At 41.1% G+C, this 19118-nt stretch overlaps 2 non-coding genes across 2 annotated transcripts; one reads left to right on the top strand and one right to left on the bottom strand.

Annotated features, from left to right (window-relative positions):
* Positions 1–1187: 1187 nt before the first annotated feature.
* On the top strand, positions 1188–1261 carry TRNAT-CGU. Its single transcript has one exon. It is a non-coding gene; the product is annotated as a tRNA-Thr (tRNA).
* A 15753-nt stretch (positions 1262–17014) lies between these two features.
* Positions 17015–17086, bottom strand: TRNAA-UGC. The gene has a single exon. It is a non-coding gene; the product is annotated as a tRNA-Ala (tRNA).
* Positions 17087–19118: the final 2032 nt, after the last annotated feature.

The following is a 19118-nucleotide window of genomic DNA, read 5'->3' as shown; positions in this document are numbered from 1 at the left end:
TGCAGAAATGCCATGATCCCTGGTCCATTATGATTTGGGCGTGCTGCTTTCCACACTCGGTAAATACACAGTAAATGGAGTGGCAGTGTCGTCCTGGTCATAGAGGATTGCTAACATAAATTTAAAAGTGACCATCCTGGTTTGCAAGAAACCGAGCTTATACTCACTACAAAAACATTCGGAGTTGGATGGAAAATAGGAACGCCAGAATATTTGGCTCAAGAAAGGAGTTAAAAAAGGCTCTGCGATTCAAAGGCCTCAGCATCCCAGAGCCCCTTGTAGCCTCGCGTGGGTAAACACAGAATTCCTCGCCGTTGCATTGTAACCAGGCAGCGGGAGCCACGCTGACGGGCAGTGGGACTTACTAGTTTTGGTGAGCTCACGTCCCTCCCTGTGAGCCCCTTATTCTTATCAAAGGCAGAAAACTTGGGTGCAATCATTGAAGAATGAATGCTTTTCGTAGGGACTGGACAATCAGGTGATGTGTATTTAGCTCCCCCAAGTTGAGGCTCCATGGGGAAAATACAGGAGAGCAGCCTCTGCAAACAGCAAGACGAAGAGTGGCGAGCGAGGCATTTGCTCGGCAGCCGCCGCGAGCCGCGTGTCCACCTGCACCTTCGTCACCCTCTGGGGCGCGGGTGGGCTCCGTCCCGTCGCTGCCAGGGCCCGGGGGCTGAAGCAGCGGGCGGGTCAGTGAGCCCGGAGCGAGCGCCTGCTGCTGATGCTGCTGCGTCCTCAGGCCGAGCCGGCTGGAAGGCGCTAGGAGTCGGGCGGTTTGGGTTTGCTTTGGTTTTCAGGGCACACGTGTGCGCTCTTCCAACAGCCGGAAGCGCCATTCACTTGGTAAGAGTTGTAAGTGACCGAGTTTGCTAGAGCTGCCCGTCACTCACCCTGAGAAGCCCCCTGGGTCGGTGACTCGCAGTGCTGCAGTCGCGCGGGATGGAAGAGCTGCGCGGGCCTCCCTTTCCCGTTCCGCGCCGGTGCCCGGAATTGCGCGAGGCGCAGGGCGCGCGCATGCGTGCTGCCGTGCGGCCGTGCGGACGGGGGTCGGAGCTCCCGTGTCTCCTCCGTCCGCCTCCCGCTCCGGCCGGGGGCCGTTCCTGCGCGCTGGAGCCGGCGGGCCGCGCGGCCTTTCGCCTAATGCAGGAGAGTTTGATCAGAAAAGTACCTTCACCTGCTGCCCGGCTGGCTCTGTGGCTTAGTTGGCTAAAGCGCCTGTCTCGTAAACAGGAGATCCTGGGTTCGACTCCCAGCGGGGCCTAGGGAGGTTTTTTTTTTGTCTTTTTTTTTTTTTTTTTTTTTGTCAATTTATTCAAACCTTTTAGTCTGAAATCAGCTTAATCTCAATATCAGATCTACTGCTTGGGAGCTCTGATCTCTGCAACCTCTCATTACACCTGCATTCTCAATGATTCTCTGCCTCTCAACTGGTGATTTATCATATGGTTCTGTGGATTTAACTACCTGGATGTTCAAGATCAATCGTAGACAGAATTTCTAAAATAAAATTGGAAAATTTTTAATTCAAGCTATTTAAAAATAGATTCTGCTGGTTTTCTAAACTCAAGCCATCTTACTTAATCATACATAGATGAAAAATGGTTGCAATTTACTGAACACTTACTATGTTTCACTTTGTGTATTTTCTCACATACCTTTAAAGCTAAAAATACTCATAAAAGTAAGCATTATTATGCATTTTATGGATGAGAAAACAGAATCAGAGAGAAGCGAGGTAACTTGCCCAAATCACAGCTAGTAAATAAATAATCAAGCTAGGGTCTTAACCTAGTATTTCTTAGTTTAAAGTCATGGTCTTGCATTTCAAATAATTTTATTTATAAAATCAAACAATGTCCATATGGTTTAGAATAATAGTTCTTAAAATTGTATGGCACATGAACTCATTAGATTATCTGATGAAAACTGGCTTATAACTACCACCAAAAAGAAAAGCAAAAAGCCACAGACATGTGGATAAATTTTGTATATTCTTTCAAGATGTTCACTGACCTGGGAATGCAAGCTGGTGCAGTCACTCTGGAAAACAGTATGGAGGTTCCTCAAAAAGTTGAAAATAGAGCGACCCTATGACCCAGCAATTGTACTACTGGGTATTTACCCCAAAGACATAAATGTAGTGATCTGAAGGGGCCCCTGCACCCCAGTGTTTATAGCAGCAATGTCCACAATAGCCAAACTATGGAAAGAGCCCAGATGTCCACCGACAGATGAATGGATAAAGAAGATGTGGTATATATATTCAATGGAATATTATGCAGCCATCAAAAGGAATGAGAGCTTGCCATTTGCAATGACATGGATGGAACTAGAGGGTATTATGCTAAGGGAAGTAAGTCAATCAGAGAAAGACAAGTATCATGATCTCACTTATATGACGAATTTGAGAAACAAGAGAGGATCATAGGGGAAGGGAGGGAAAAAATGAAACAAGATGAAACCGGAGAGGGAGACAAACCGTAAGACACTCTTAATCTCAGGAAACCAACTGAGGGTTGCTGGAGTGGTGGGGGGTGGGAGGGATGGGGTGGCTGGGTGATGGATGTTGGGGAGGGTATGTGCTATGGTGAGCGCTGTGAATTGTGTAAGACTGTAGAATCACAGACCTGTACCCCCGAAACAAATAATACATTATATGTTAATTAATTGAATAAAGATGTTCATTGACCTCCTAGGTTCTTGGGTGCCTGTGAACCACTGAAAAAAATCTTTGACTTTTATAAAGTAATAGATTAAATAAAAATTGGCATTAAGGAAACATAAGGTATTATGGGGAGATATTTTACTTCTTGATGTTATATTTTATAGGATTCTTAATCCCTCTTCTATGTAGACTTAAATTAGGACACCACAGGCAGACATCTGGTTAGAGTTGTCATGACTCTGGGCCAGCATGCCAATTTCAAGACGTTATACTTCTGGATCTGAGACCACTGAAATGAGTTCTGGAGGAATTCTGCATGCACACACAACTCTAGTAGCCGGTCCCAAGATGTGGATCTACCTTCATCTCTTTTAGCTGACAGTTATGAAGTTCATTCATTCCCTCAATTATTTAAAGGATTATGTATTGTATGCCTACTCCTCCAAAATATGGAAAGGTAAGCTTGGCAGTTCTGGGCTCCACCTCAAAGGAGGTAAGAGCTTAGCGGGAAGGAGGAGGAGATGGAAACCAATTACATGATCACCAAGAGAAAGAAAATGTCATGACTATGATAAATGCACAAAAATAATGACTAAGATTTAGGAGAACATACGCAAGACATTTCACTTAATCAGGGAAGTCAGAGAAGGAGAGACTTGAGTTGCAAAGAAAAGGAAGAATTATGTAGGAAAGAGAGGTAGAGCATAGAGTCATCCAGGCAGAGGAACCCAGGCAAGGCGCAGAGGACTGAGGGATGCACAGATGCAGGTGAGAAATGAGGCTGGAAAGGGTAGGGCTAACCTATGACAGGCTTTTATCCGCCGTGTTGGGGTGTTTTTCCTTTATACTTAGAGCAACTGCAGTGTATGTGGGAGTTACTGTGAACGCATAATCATTCTGGAAAACGACAGCCAAGACAAAAAGTGTGAAATTTCAGATTTATTTTCTTAAGTTATTTATTGTTTTCTTTTTGGAAGACAGATTTAAAATTTCAAAAAATATTTTAAGTAACCTAACGGAGGTGCAGAAAGCATAAATGTAAGACTTAATTAAAGGGAATTGGCATCAAGTTTTAGGGAAACAATTCCCCAGATTGAGGAAGCTTATTTCTACAGCTCCCAGGGAGCTATTGCTCGAAGATGACTCCTTTTCAAGACGCTTTTAGAATGATCTTTGGCAGAAAAAAAAGCAGATACATCCATTCCTTCTGCTTAATTGTAGAGCAGTAAGGAACAATCCTATCCTCTTTCTACTTAATAGGTGAACTCACTGATGTATTCCTGAGCATTCATTTGTGCTAATGGGGAGTTCTCTTTGGAAATTCACTCTTCATTCTGTTTCTTATTGGATGTTCCTAACTATTTGATGTAAGAGAATTTGGAGGTCAGGTCTTCTAAGTTTTTTTTGTTTTTTGTTTTGGCTTTGTTTCGTCTTCCTTTGTTTTGGTTCTGAGCTCAGAAAGGGGTTATCTAAGATGCCTTAATGGAGCTTTGCCGTCTCCTCAAACTCAGCCAAAAGTTGAATCGGTTTCTTCATAATGCAAACTTTGTAAGATTCTGCGTTGGGCATAAATTAACAAGTGAATTCAGTCCAGAGATGTTTTCCTCTCTCTGGGGAAAGCAGTATTCACTGAATGGATCAAATTTTTGTTGTAAAAAATAGAATCTGTGTTCCTGTAAGTGCAGAGAAAAGGCTAGTATTTAAGTGACTGAGCACAGAAGGAAGGGAGCACAGAGTTTGGGGTGACAAAGGCATAGCATGTCCAGATCTGCCATTAACCAAATGTGGAACGTTGTTAGATGACTTGACTATTCTAGTTTATATTTCATTCTTTTACTTTTCTTTTAACTATTACTTTTAAAGTAATTTTATTTTTACAGAAAAGTTACAAGAATAGAACAAAGAATTCCTACTTACCCATCATCCAGATTTCCCAAATATGAACATTTTATCTCATTTAGTTTACCCTATTATATATATATATAAAATTTTTGATGGCTCTTTGGAGAGGAAGTTGTAGACCATGATGATCCTTTACCTGTAAATACTTCAGTGTATGTTTCCTAATAATAATATTCATTTACATAACTGCAGCATAATTATCAAAATCAGAAATTAACATTGATACAATACCATTATCTAATAAAGAGGGCTTATTCAGACTGTTAATTGTCCCTGTAATGTCCTTTTAGAAACTTTCTTATTCTATTTTGGTAAAAACACTTGACCATGAGATCTCTTCTCTTAACCAATCTTTTTTTTTAAGTAGACCCTACCACCAGTGTGGGGCTGGAACTCACCGCTCCAACATCAAGAGTCACACACTCTAGAGACTGAACCAGCCAGGCACCCCTATCTTAACCAATTTTTAAGTATACCGTACATTATTGTTGACTGTAGGTACAATGTTTTACAGGAGATCTTTAGAGTTTGTTCATCTTGTTTGACTGAAACCTTATGCCCCTTGATTAGTAACTCCCCTTTTCCCCCCTCTCCTCAACCCCTGGTAACCTCCATTCCACTCTGATTCTATGAATTTGACTATAGTAGACACCTCATGTAAGTGGAATCATGCAGCTTTTTGTGACTAACTTATTTTACTTAGCATCATGTTATCAAAGTTCATCCATGTTTTACATATTATAAAATTTCCTTCTTTTTAAAGGCTGAATAGTATTCCAGTGTATGCCCATATCACATTTTCTTTATCTATTGATCTAGAGACATTTAGGTATGTCTCACATATTAGCTACTGTGAATAGTTCTGCAGTGATGATGAAAAGAGTACTAATATCTCTTCTGGATCCAGATTTCAATTATTTTAGATAAATACCCAGAAGTGGGATTGTGGGATTATATGCTAGTTCTATTTTTAATTTTTTAAGGAAGCTCCATTCTGTTTCCTATAGCTGATGCACCATTTTGCATTCCAACCAATAGTGTGCAAGAGTTGCAATTTGTCCACATCCTTGCCAGTACTTGTTGTATTTTATTTTTTTTATAATAACCATCCTGACAGGTGGAATGAGAATATCTCATCATAGTTTAATTTGCTTTTCCCTCATTATTAGTGATGTTGTGCATCTTTTATATACCTGTTGACTATTTGTATGTTTTCATCAGAGAAATGTCTATTCAAGTCCTTAGCCCATTTTTAAATCAGGTGATTAGTTTTTTGTTTGTTTGTTTTTTGTGTTGTAGGAATTTCTTATCTATTTTGGAGATTAATCCTTTGTCAGACACATGGTTTGCAAATAATTTCTCCCCTTCTGTTAAGTTGCTTTTTCAGTCTACCAAGAGATTTGTTTCCACTAATTTTTTTCTTTCTGTTATGCAGAAGACTTTCAGTTTGATGTAGTCCCACTTGCTTATTTTTGTTTTTGTTGCCTATGCTTTTGGTGTCATATTCATAAAATCATTGCTAAGACCAATGTCATGAAGCTTTTCACTAGCTTTTTATCTAGGATTTTACAGTTTCAGGTCTTACATTTAAGTCTTTAATTCATTTTGTGTTGATTTAAGGATGCAATTTTATTCTTTTGCATGTGAATATCCAGTTTTCCCAGCACTATATATTGAAGATACTATCCTTTCCCCACTGGTATTCTTGGCACCCTTGTCAAAGATCAGTACCATATATGCCTGGATTTATTTCTGGGCCCACTATTCTGTCCCATTGGTTTATATGTCTGTCTTTATGCCAGTACCATATTGTTTTAATACTGTGGCTTTGTGATATGTTTTGAAATGAGGAAGTGTGATGCCTTCAGCTTTGTTCTTCTCAAGATTGATTTGACTATAAGTGGTCTTTTGTGGTTCGATATGAAACTTATAATAATGTTTCTATTTCTGTAAAAAATACCATTGGGATTTTGATAGGGATTGCATTGATCTTTAGATTGCTTTGGGTAGTATGGACATTTAAACAGTGTTAAATCTGCCAACCCGTGAACATGGGACATCTTTCTGTTTGTGTCTTGTTTAATATCTTTCATCAGTGTTATAGGTTTCTGTATACAAGTCTTCCTTCCACTTCCTCAGTTAAGTTTATTCCTAGGTATTTCACTCTTTTGGAGCTATTATGAATGGGATTTTTCTCGTAATTTCCTTTTCAGATAGCTCATTGTTAGTGTATAGAAACATAACTAACTTTTGTATGTTAATTTTGTATTCTGCAACTAAACTGAATTTATCGATTAATTCTAACAGTTTTAATGAAGTCTTTAGGGTTTACAATTCTTTTTTCTTACTTTCTGGATGCTTTATGACTTATTTTTTGGATGCCTTTTATTTCTTTTTTCTTGCCTAATTGCTCTGGCTAGAACTTCCACTACTATGTTGAATGGAAGTGGTCAGAATGGGCATCCTTGCCTTGTCCCTGCTCTTAGAGGAAAAGGTTTCAGTTTTTCACTGTTTAGTATGATATTAGCTGTGGGCTTTTCATATACAGACTTTATTATATTGAGGGGGCTCTCCTTCTATTCCTAGTTTGTTGGGAGCTTTTACCATGAAAAGGTGTTGAATTTTGTCAAATGCTTTTTCTCTGTCTTTTGAGATAATCATATGATTTTTATCCTTCATTTTATTAATGTTGTGTATCACATTGATTGATTTGTGGGTATTGAACCATCCTTGCATCCCAGGAATGAATTCCTCTGGTCATGATATATAATCCTTTTAATGTATTGTTGGATTCAGTTTGCTAGACTTTGTTTAAATTTTCTGCATCTATATTCATCAGGGATATTGGCCTGTAGTTCTTTTCTTGTGATGTATTTGTCTGGTTTTGATAGTGGGGAAATGCTGACCTCATAAAATGAGTTTAGACGTATTTCCTACTCTTCAGCCTTTGGAAGAGTTTGAGAAGGATTTACATTCATTGTTTTTTAAATGTTTGGTAGGATTCACCTGTGAAGCCATCTGGTCCTGGGCTTTACTTTGTTGGGAGAGTTTTAATTCAATCTCCATAATGTTTGTAGGTCTGTTCAGACTTTCTATTTTTTCATGATTTAGTCTTGGCAGGTAATGTGTGTCTAAGAACTTATCCACTTCTAGGTTGTCCAGTTGGTGGCATTAATTGTTCATAGTTAGCTCTGATGACCCTCTTTGTCCCTGTGGTACCAGTTGTCGCATCTCTTCTTTCATTTCTGATTTTATTTGAGTCTCTCTCCTTTTTTACTCATTAGTTTAGCCAGTGTTCATCAATATTTATCTTTTCAAAACCAACTCTTAGTTTTGTTGATTTTTTTCTATTGTTTTCCTAGTTCTCTATTTCATTTATTTCTGCTCTATTTTTTAGTATTTCCTTCCTTCTGCTAACTTTGGGCTTACTTTGTTTTTCTTTCTTTTTTTTTTTTTGATTCCTTGGAGTATAAAGTTAAATTGTTTAAGTATTTCTTCTTTTTTAATGTAAGCATTTATTGCCATGAACTTCTCTCTTAGTACCACTTTTGCTGCATCCCATAAGTTTGGGTATCTGTATTTTTGTTTTTGTTTCTCAAGGTTTTTTTTCTCATTTCTGTTTTGATATTTTCTTTAACTCAGTGGTTGTTCAGTAGTGTGTTATTTAATTTCTACATATTTATGAATTTTCCAGTTTTCCTTCTGCATTTGATTTCTAATTCTATTCCATGGTAGTGAGAAAAGGTTCTTGGTATGAATTCAATCTTCTTAAATTTGTTAGGACTGGTTTTGTGACTTAACATATGATCTATCCTGGAGAAAAATCCTTGTGTATTTGAGAAGAATGTATTCTGATGCTGTTGAGTGAAGTACTTTTTATATGACCGTTAGGTCTATTAGGTCTGTAGTGTTATTCAAGACCTCTGTTTCCTTACTGATATACTTTGATTGACATACTTTCTGGATGCTCTTGTATTGCTATCTATTTCTTTCTTCAGTTCTACCAACGTTTCCTTTATATATATTTAGATTATCTGATATTGGGTGCATATATATTTATAATTGTTATATCATCCTTGTGGATTGATCCTTTTATCATTATAAAATGTCCTTCTCTGTCTCTTGTGGCATTTTGACTTTCTCTCTCTAATATTATATTAAATATAATACTTACTCTAATATAAGTATTGCCATCCCTGCTCTCTCTTGGTTACCATTTGCACGGAGTATCTTTTTCCATCCCTTCACTTGCAGCCTATGTGTGCTATCTAAAGTCAGTTTCTTGTAGACAGTATATAGTTGGGGGTTTTTTTGTTTTGTTTTGGGAGAAAGAGTGTGGGGAAAGGGGCAGGGGGAGAAAGAATCCTAAGCAAGCTCCACGCTCAGAATGGAGCCCAACATAGGACTTGATCTCATGATCCTGAGATCATGACCTGAGCTGATATCAACAGTCGGTTGCTTAAAAGACCAAGCCACCCAGGTGCCCCAGTTGGGTCTTATTTTTTAGCCATTTAGTCTTTCTGTATTTTTTGTTTGGGGAGTTTAAACCATTTACATTGAAAGTAATTGCTGGAGCTGGGCAGAGTCCCCAGGGGGAGGTCTGCGCAAGCGCAGAGCTGCTAGGGGCGAGTATGGGCTGGTGGGGTGGCTTGGCTTGAGGGTTGTAGGGTTGCTCTGTTACCGGGTTATTTCAAATTGCAAAATCTTATAGGCATTTAAGAAAAAAAAGTTACTGAATTAAAAAAGAAAGAAAGTAATTGTTGATAGGAAGAGTTTTACTATTGCCATTTTGTTAGTTGTTTCCTATTAATCTTGTAATCATTTGGTCTCTTATTCTCTCTTGCTGCCTTCCTTTATGTTTCGTTGCTTTCTAAAATTGATATGCTTTTATTCCTTTGTCTTTTTCTTTTGTGTCACTTCTTTAGGTATTTTTGTGTATGTGTGGTTATCTTGGGGCTTACATAAAATATCTTATAGTTGTAACAGTCTGTTTTAAGCTAAAAACAATGTACATTCAATTGCATACAAAAACTCGACACTAACTTCTCCCACACACTTTTTTTTAAAGATTTTTTTTATTTTTAAGTAATCTCTACACCCGACATGGGGCTCGGGCTCATGACCCTGAGATTGAGGGTCACAAGCTTTTCCAAGTGAGGCAGCCAGGAGCTCCTCCCACACACTATGTTATTGTTGTTACAATTTACATTTGTCCATATTGGGTATCTTTTAAACATATTTTTATTATAGTTATTTTTGATAATTTTGACTTTTAACTGTTATGGTGGAATTAAAAATGACTTGTTTACCATCATTACAGACATACAGTATTCTGTATTTGCCTATGCATTTACTTTTACCTATGAGTTTCATACTTTATGTTGTGTTGCTATTTAGCATCCTTTCATTTCAACTTCAAGAGCCATCTTTAGCATTTCTTGTAAGGCAGGTCTAATGGTGATGGACTCCTTCAGTTTTTGTTTATCTTGGAAAATCTTTATTTCTTCATTTTTGACGGAGAGTTTTGCTAGGGATAGTAGTTTTTGTTGGTAGTATTTTTCTTTCTGCACTTTGAACATATCATCCCACTCCCTTCCCATCTGCAAGGTTTCTACTGAAAAATACTTTGAGTCTTATGGGGGCACTCTTCTCTTTCTGCCTTCAAAATTCTTTGTCTTTGACTTTGGACAACTTAATTATGTGTCTAGGTGTAGATTTCTTTACGTTTCTCTTATTTTGTGTTCTTGGGGCTTCTTGGATCTGGATGTCCCTTTCCTTATCCAGATTTGGAAGTTTTCAGCCATTATTTGTTTGAATAAATTTTCTGTTCCTTTCTCTGTCCTCCTTGTGTTCCCATGGTGTGTGTATTGTTCTGCTTGATGGTGTACCATAATTTTCTTAAGCTTTCTTCACTCTTTTTCACTCTTTTTTCTTTTTCCATCTCTGATTCGGTTACTTCCAGTGACATTTTCACGTTATCTTATCCTTTCTTCTGCTGATCCAGCTGCTGTTGAACCCTTCTAGTGAATTTTTCGGTCCAGTTATTGTGTTCTTCAAATCTATGATTTATGTTCGGTACTTCCTAACATTTTCTCTCTCTTTGTTCATGCATTGTTCTCTTGGCCTTCAGGAGCCTCATTATTAGAGTTATTTTTAATTCTTTGACAGGTAAATCATGTAATTCTACTTCATTAGTGTCAGTTACTGGAGATTTACTGTTCCTTTGTTTGGAACATCTTTATTTGGTTCTCCATTTTCCTTGACTCTCTGGGTTGGTATTTGCACATTAGACAAAGCACTAACCTCTCTCAGTCTTTATGGCCTAATGTGGGAGAAGACCTCCACTGATCAGCTCGGCCAGAGATTCTGGGTGCCTCTACAACTCCTTCCCGAGGGAGAAGTAGGCAGTTTGGTTTTCGTCTGCTTGCTCTGTGCTAGGGGTGGGTGGGGAGGTATTGCTTCTACCTGCCTACGCCTCTGTGTCCATTCTCCTGTGGGTGCCTAGACTGTACCAGAGCCATCAGAGCAACGGGACTGGTGACATAGATGCTAGTTATTTGGGAAGCCCAAACCGTTGGGGCTCTGGGCCCATGAATCGCTCTTTTCCTCCCCAGGGGAGCCTGAGGGCTGGGATTTTTTTCTGTCTGCTAGCGCTCTACGTTGAGCAGGAGGGAGGATTGATGACACCTACCAGCCCAAGCTGCTGCTTCAGTTCTCCCCCAGATGGATAAGCTGTGTGAGACGTGTCACAGCCCCAAGGCTAACAAGACAAAAACCGATTCTCTGGGGAGCCCCACTGGAAAAGTTGGGGTTCTGAATGCACAAATTAACTTTTCCTCCCCTTGTATGAAGCTGGGAGTTGAGGGGCGTTTTCCTGATTGTTTGGCACTAAGCCAGGGGCGGGCTGTCTGGTGAGGGGATACTCTGAATCTCCCTACCAGCTTCAGTGAGGCTGGTTTTACAGCCCCCTGGGGTGCAGGAGTCTTTCTATTAGTTTCTGATTTCTCAGAAAGGGAATCTGTCCATGAATGACTGCTGAATAGTGCCTTTGTGGAGGGAAGGAGGCTCCAGGGCTTCTTACTGTGCCATATTGCTGATGTTAGCCTCCCTCCCCCTACAATGCCTTTTTAGCAAAAGAAAATCTTTGATTATGTGCTGAATTCAGCTGTCATTCTCTTTCCTCTCTTTTCATCTGTAGGCTTTGTTTTTCTTTTACGACATTGGCATTTTTGAGGAGTACAGACCAGTTATTTTGTAAAATATTCCATAATTTGGGTTAGTCTGCTGTCTCCTCACAATTAATTCAGGGTGTGTATTTTGGGTGGCAATACAAGACAACTGATATTGTGTCTTTTTCAGTGCATCATATCAGTGGACATAAAATGTCAGTTGACCCATTACTGGTGATGTTAATTTTGATCATTTGCTTATGATGATGTCTGCCAGGTTTCTCCATAATTCTTTTATTATTATTATTATTATTATTATTGCAGTTAGTAAGTATCTTATGAGAAGACTATGTAAATATCGTGTTCTCATTCAACTTTGACCCATTTATCACTCATTGATGATCCTCGCCTAAATCAATTATTAATGTCATGATTTCCAAGTGGCGATTTTCTAAATCCATCATTCTTTCTACATTTATCATTTGACTTCTTATTATAAGAAGAAGAATATTTCTTTCTTCTTCATTGACTTGTTTATTTGTATGGACTCCTTCATAGGTTGTTATTGTAGTCAATAGGTTATAACCCATTACTATCAGTATTTATTTTGATATTTCTTAATCTGAAGCACAATTCAGAGTTCAATGTAGGAAACAGGAAGCACTCAGAATGTTTTAAGCGGGAAGGATTTAAAAACAGTAAGTTGGATACTACAGCAGTAAGTTGGTGGTTAGTACAAAATCAGCAGAAGTGATTGAGAAACAGACTTTAGCCCAGACTTTAAGTATGACTCCAAACAATACCTATGGGTCCCTGTTAGTGCTCTCCCCTGATCTAAAAAGTATCCACGCATAGACGCATCTACAAGGCAAGCTAGCGGTAACACTGCCGAGGCCCCGAACATGCCACTGCCCCTGCGGTCTGGGGAACACGAGGTTCAGGTTAGGAGACTGCTTTCTCTATAACGCTGCCATTACTTTCTTCTCTTTCCAGAGGGAAGATGTGAAGAGAGTAACAATAACGTGTTATTTTTAGAAAGTGCTTCCTGGATAGCATTTAGAATTGCATCAGTTTCTTGGGCTGCCATAAGAAAGTCCCTCAGACAGGATGGCTGAAACAACATATTTATTTTCTCGGCACAATTCTTGAGGATCGTAGTCTGCAGGTTTTGGCTGGGTCATCGCGAAGGCTTGTCTCCTTGTCTCCTTGGCTCCTGGATGGTCACCCTCTTCCAGCATCCGTGTGCAGTCTTGCCTTAGGGTGTCTGTATGGTAATCTCTTCTTTTTAGAAGGACCCCAGTTATATTGGATTAAGGCCCACCCTCCTGAGCTAACTTTAACCTAATTACATCTTTTCTTCCGATCGCGTAAATCTTTCGCCTTTAACCGAATTACGTCTTTAAAGAGCCTATCTCTAAGGACAGTCACACTCTGCGGTACTGGAGGGTAGGACTTCAACATTTGAATTTGGGAGAGACGCCGTTCAGCCCATAACAAGGATTAAGCACGCATGGAATTTTCTTCAAACAAGTTTCTTTCATTTGCTCATTTACTCACTATCTTACTAATTTATTTACTCTTCCTTCCATCCTTCCTCAGAAACTTTCGATAGGGATTTGAGCTAAAATGTCTAATAATTCCAATAAAATATTAGCAAACTGGAAAGGTAGAATTATGTTTCAGGCCACAACTTAAGAATGCTTCAATGACTGAGTGAAACATCACTTAGAGTTTCTGTGATACTGTGATTCATAATAAGAAATATATATTTGATCCTCCTATTCCTGGCACAGAGTTTCTAAAACGCTTATAAAATCTCCCCCCCCCCCTTTTTTTAAATCTTCTTAAAGATTCACTTGTTTTAGAGAGTGCGAGTGCAGAGCCCGACGCAGGGCTTGGTCCCATGACCCTGAGATCATCAGGACCTGAGCTGAAATCAAGAGTCGGCTGCTTAACTGACTGACCCACCCAGGCACCCCCCGACTTACAAATTTTAAGTAATAAGAGCACTAGGAGCATCTGTTGTTCTAATGAGGCCACTCTGTATGGCTCCTGGATGGGGCCTTGTCATCAGAAAGACTAAGCTTAGGGCGCCTGGGTGGCTCAGTTGGTTAAGCGACTGCCTTGGGCTCAGGTCGTGGTCCTGGAGTCCCGGGATCGAGTCCCCCGTCGGGCTCCCTGCTCGGCGGGGAGTCTGCTTCTCCCTCTGACCCTCTGACCCTCTTCCCTCTTGTGCTCTTTATCTCATTCTCTCTCAAATAAATAAATAAAATCTTTAAAAAGAAAGAAAGAAAGAAAGAAAGACTAAGCTTAGATTAGAAGCTTGGGATTTTCCTCACCCCTGCCTCCCACCTTCCATTTTCCAGACAGAGGGGCTGCAAACTGAGTTAATAACTGATCATACCTACATGAGGGAGCCTCCATAAAATCCCCAAAATGTGGGGCTTGGGGGAGTTTCCAGGCTGTTGAACACATCCAGTCAGGGAGGGTGACACACCCCAACCCTAAGGGGACAGAAGCTCCCGTGCTCAGGATTCTCCCAGACCTTGCTCACCCTGTGTATCTCTTCATCTGGCTGTTAATTGTCCTTTATCATATCCTTGAATAAACTGGTAAACGTGTTTCCCTGAGTTCTGTGAACTGTTCTAACAAATAATCAGGAGGTCACGGGAACCTGTGATTTGTAAAGCCAAGTCACACAAGCTGTGGGGAACCTGGGACCCCCCAGTTTTTGCATCTGGCATCTGAAGTAGGAGACAGTCTCGTGGGACTGTGCCCTTAACCTGTAGGATCTAACTATATCTGTCAGAATTGAGTTAAATTGTAAGACACCAGCTTGTGTCACAGAATTGCTTAATATGGGAAAACCCCAGCCACATCTGGTATCAGATGTGTTTTGTTTTTTTTTAAGATTTTATTTATTTATTTGACACACGGAGAGAGAAAGCAAGAGCAGGAACACAAGCAGGGGGAGCGGGAGAGGGAGAAGCAGGCTTCCCGCGGAGCAGGGAGCCCGATGCGGGGCTCGATCCCAGGACCCTGGGATCGTGACCTGCGCCGAAGGCAGATGCTTAACGAGGTGTCAGAAGTGTTGTGAGTGTGGTTGTCGTGTAAGAGTAGAGGAGAAACCCAGGAGGGGACGAAGGTGTTCCTTATAGTTCCTGGTGGACAAGACAGTGTAAAGCACTGACTATGTAACTCACAGTTGGAGAGCAGGGAGCCTGACAGACTTAGAGAAAGAACGTGTCTTCTCTGTATCTGAGGTTTGAGACGTAACTGTCAATTCCTTCTTTCTCTTTCTTTCTTTAACTAGAAGTACAAAGTTATTAATATATTATTATAATTTGTCTGATTGAATTCAAAACAAGTGCTCATTGGCTAATGAGAGTTTCAGACAAGATATTAACATCTGTTCAAAATATTGTTAAATCAAAAGACATGAAATGGCACTTGCAGTTCATTTTAGATTGAAACACTATCTGCCACACACACCGAATTATATATGTCATCGATTAACATAGTCAACAGTCAAGGTTGCCTCAGTACAGGTTCTACCTCTGTCCCAATTGTTGGGTAGATAAAGAATAAATTTGCTTATTTTCTTTTTTTTAAAGATTATTTATTTATTTATTTGAGAGAGAGAGAATGAGATAAAGAGCATGAGAGGGGAGAGGTTCAGAGGGCGAAGCAGACTCCCCACCGAGCAGGGAGCCCGATGCGGGACTCGATGCGGGACTCAATCCCGGGACTCCAGGATCATGACCTGAGCTGAAGGCAGTCGCCCAACCAACCGAGCCACCCAGGCGCCCATAAATTTGCTTATTTTCTAATTGGTTTCCTTTAGAAATTGATTTGTACAAGCTTCTTATTTGGTTTTAATAACAACTTTCATCATATCTAGCATATGTAAATATACTTAACAGTTTATCCCTGGTTTATCAGTTTGTCACAAGGTTCATTTTAAATTTGATCCAGGCAAGTGAATCAATATTTTTATTTATGTAAGGTTTTGTGGGGTTTTTTTTGTGTGTCTTAAGAAGGCTTTCCCTATGGAAAGTTCAGGAACTTTAATTTCAATTTTATTGAGAGACCAGTTTCTGTTTCTTAACCTCACAATATCTATTTTTATCTTCCATATTAAAAAATGTTAAATAAACTACAATTGCTCAGTCTTAACACATAAAAGATGAACTTAATTGTTGCTCAAGCAAGCGGGGGAGGGGGGGCAATGCAAATAGAAGTACAGGCTTTGACCAAACAAAGCAAGAGGCAGAGTTATAGAATTTGGGGGTAGGGGTGGGGGTGAAGTTTAACTTTTTGATTTAATATGATTTGATTTCATTTAATTGAAGCAGAGTTTTATAGAATCAAAGCAAAGCAGGACTGTGAGTAAAGTGGCAGCATCCTGTTTTCTTAAACCTACAGAGTTATGAGAAATTTTAAAAAATGTTCCTGAATCCTTATTAAACTCTGGGAAGTGGTTGGAAGTCGAGTCTGAGTTTCTATGTCAAAGTCATAGCAGAGTTTTTGTTAAAGCCTCCGTCACTTGAGCCACATCACTCAGATAACCGGGATACTCTGTTTTTACTGATAGGATTTCCAAGAACAAACTTTCTCAGCCTATGTTTTTAGACAACACTGTTCTTTAGCCTGTGTCCCTGATGACAACTGATAAAAGCAGTTTTGTCTACTTTACAAAAAGAACCAAGGAAAAGCTAATAAAACCCCCTCCCTCTCTGCCTTAGATTTCTAACCATGTCTCTTTCCCCTCTTATACCTGAAGACTGTTCTTTGCCTACAATTTCTCCTAGGCACATTCTCAGCAGCCAACTAATTAGAAATTAGTCATGCTTTCACCCATGTAAACCAGTGGTGCAGTTTCTATTCAGTGGTTGACTTCAAATATGAACTCTTCTAAAATAGGAGGAATGAGAAAAAGCATTTTTTATGGCTCAGTAAGGTAGAAGCACTTGTGACCAGGGTCAAGGAATTGTTGAAAAAGCATAGCTGCAGGAGTGGAAACAAACCAGTCCATGGTCTCCCCCTCATGTCTCTTAATTGTCCTCCAAAACAGGATAGAGCACCCACCTGAGTGCTCTTGGCAGTGGTAGCAAAGTGGTTTTTTTTTCAGCAGCATATTTGACTTTCTAACTAGAATGAAGTGTGATTTATTTGTTTAAAATGTAAATTGCTTGGAAATACCAAAAGTCCTAAAAACCAAGTATGTCTGGTTTAAGATGTAGCATTTCAAAAATGTACCCAATGGGCAGCAAGAAACTGGAGATGCTGGGGATTGAACCCAGGGCCTCATACATGCAAAGCATGTGCTCTACCACTGAGCTACATCCCCAGGGCTCCCCAAGCTGTGTGGTGTAAAAATACCTTTCTTTAGGAATATACATCAACTTTTCCCTAAAATGTATTTTGTTATACTTTAATGTGCAAGAATAATATGAATTTTATCGGTCTTGAATGTTGGAAAGAAGGTGTTTGTAAATTAATATCACTAAAGGCTTTACATTCATTTGAATCTGCCCAGGCCCTGCTCAGAACAAGCAGGGGCAAAACTGGCTTTTATCCTAGCAAAATCACTGCGAATACAACTCATTCAGATCAAAAGCCTCTTGGACAGGCCTGTATCAGAAAAAATAGAACCATAGATGGCCACAGCAAACCACTGGAACATGTTATGGTGTAGAGTACAAAATCCCACTGGAGGAGCCTCTCCAGCCGGGTAAAGGACTGGGGTAGACTCATCTTGCAGGGTACATTCAGTCTCAGGTTCCAGGCCTGGCATTGTCCCCAATCTCAGCCTGGCCAAAGAAGGAAAAGCCCACTCCGTAGATTGGGTGAGTAAACCTGTATCCCGTGGAATAAAAAGTGTAAGAAAAATGCTGATGATTCAAATATAAATCCAGGTTTTTACAGTTTAGAAACAGGTTTCAGTGTCAGGCATTGGTTCTGTCAGGCATTTGGACTACCCAGCATCAGCATCACCTGAGATCTTGCTAAAAATACAAATTCTCGGGCCCCAGCACGGACGGATGAGTCAGGAACTCTGGGCGTGGGGGTGCAGCCATCTGTGTTCTGGTAAGACCCGGGAGGTGATGCTAATACTACACTCCGGAACCACTGCGATGCGCGAACACATTACGACATCATTCTCTAACGACACAAAACTAAGGTGTTTCCAACGTTTAAAGATAAAATAACATATTAGGCCTGAATTTTAATAAATATGTAAGTGCGTGAGGGAAATCTGATTTTTGAATTTAGTTTTTAAATATACTGTGAAAAATAGTATACGAATAACTAAAATGTTCATTTTTAAAACACGAACGCACAACCAGCAGCAGGTGTATCTCTTGATACTCGGAAGCCCTTGAATATTAGATACTCTTTCCGCGAGCCATTCGAAGAGAAGAGGAAGATAAAGATGAGTAAAAACAGCCGAACAGCAAAACGCCGAAATAAAGCAGACAGCGGTCCTGCTGTTGGACACAGCCGGGCAAGGCGGAGGGTCGGCCGAGGACCCCACGCAGGAGAGCGCCCGCGTCGCCGTCACGTCGGCGGGAGCGAGGCGCGGAAGGAAGAGGGACCGCGCGGCTCGGACTTCGCTCAGCCACCCCGCGGCCAGCAGCAGCCCGCACGAGGGGCACGGTCTAAGGACGTCTATGAGGAAAATTACAAAAAATTCCTCGTTCGTGGGGAACAGTCGCAACCCCTGATTCCCATCACGAACGGGATTCAAGGGAGCAAAGATTACCGCCTGCCCTGTGGGGCGGTAGGTCGCGGGCTGAGCGTCGGAAGGCTTGGAGACCCCGCGGGGCTCAAACTCCGCGGGCTGATTGTCTCAAGAATTTGGTAACGGGGACCGTTCAGGGATCACGTAAGCGGCTCATTCCTTACCTCGGTGCACCCGAACCCCCGCCCCACCGCTGAGAACCGCCTGGCGGCGCTGGTCACGGATCGGAGGGAGCTTCCGTGCGCTCCCGGCCCCGGCCCGCGCCGCAGCCTCCTGCGCGGGTGGACGCTGGCCATTCGCGCGCCCGCCGCCCGCCTTACACGCGGCGGCCGTGGTCCCAGGCTCCTTCTCCCGCACGGAGGCTTTGTGACGTTTAAGATCTCACCGACGCAAATGGGTAAGGGGAGCGGTGCTGGGGGCCTTCCTGGGGTCTCGGAAGGTGCGCGCGACCCCGCTCATCAGCTTCGGGTTATCAGCCAAGCAGATTTCCTCTGGGAAAACAGACAAGGATGACAGCGACGACGACCCTCGCGTCCTCGGCCGCACGCACCACCGTCAGGAGGTTTTAGTTCGGGAATAAATGCAGCGATCTGAGTAGGGAAGGAGCGCGGCGGCATCTCAGAGACAAGCCTGTGCT

The sequence above is a fragment of the Zalophus californianus genome, chromosome 7 (assembly GCF_009762305.2).
Source record: "Zalophus californianus isolate mZalCal1 chromosome 7, mZalCal1.pri.v2, whole genome shotgun sequence".
Classification (NCBI taxonomy): domain Eukaryota; kingdom Metazoa; phylum Chordata; class Mammalia; order Carnivora; family Otariidae; genus Zalophus; species Zalophus californianus.
This window is presented reverse-complemented; position numbering and strand designations above follow the sequence as displayed.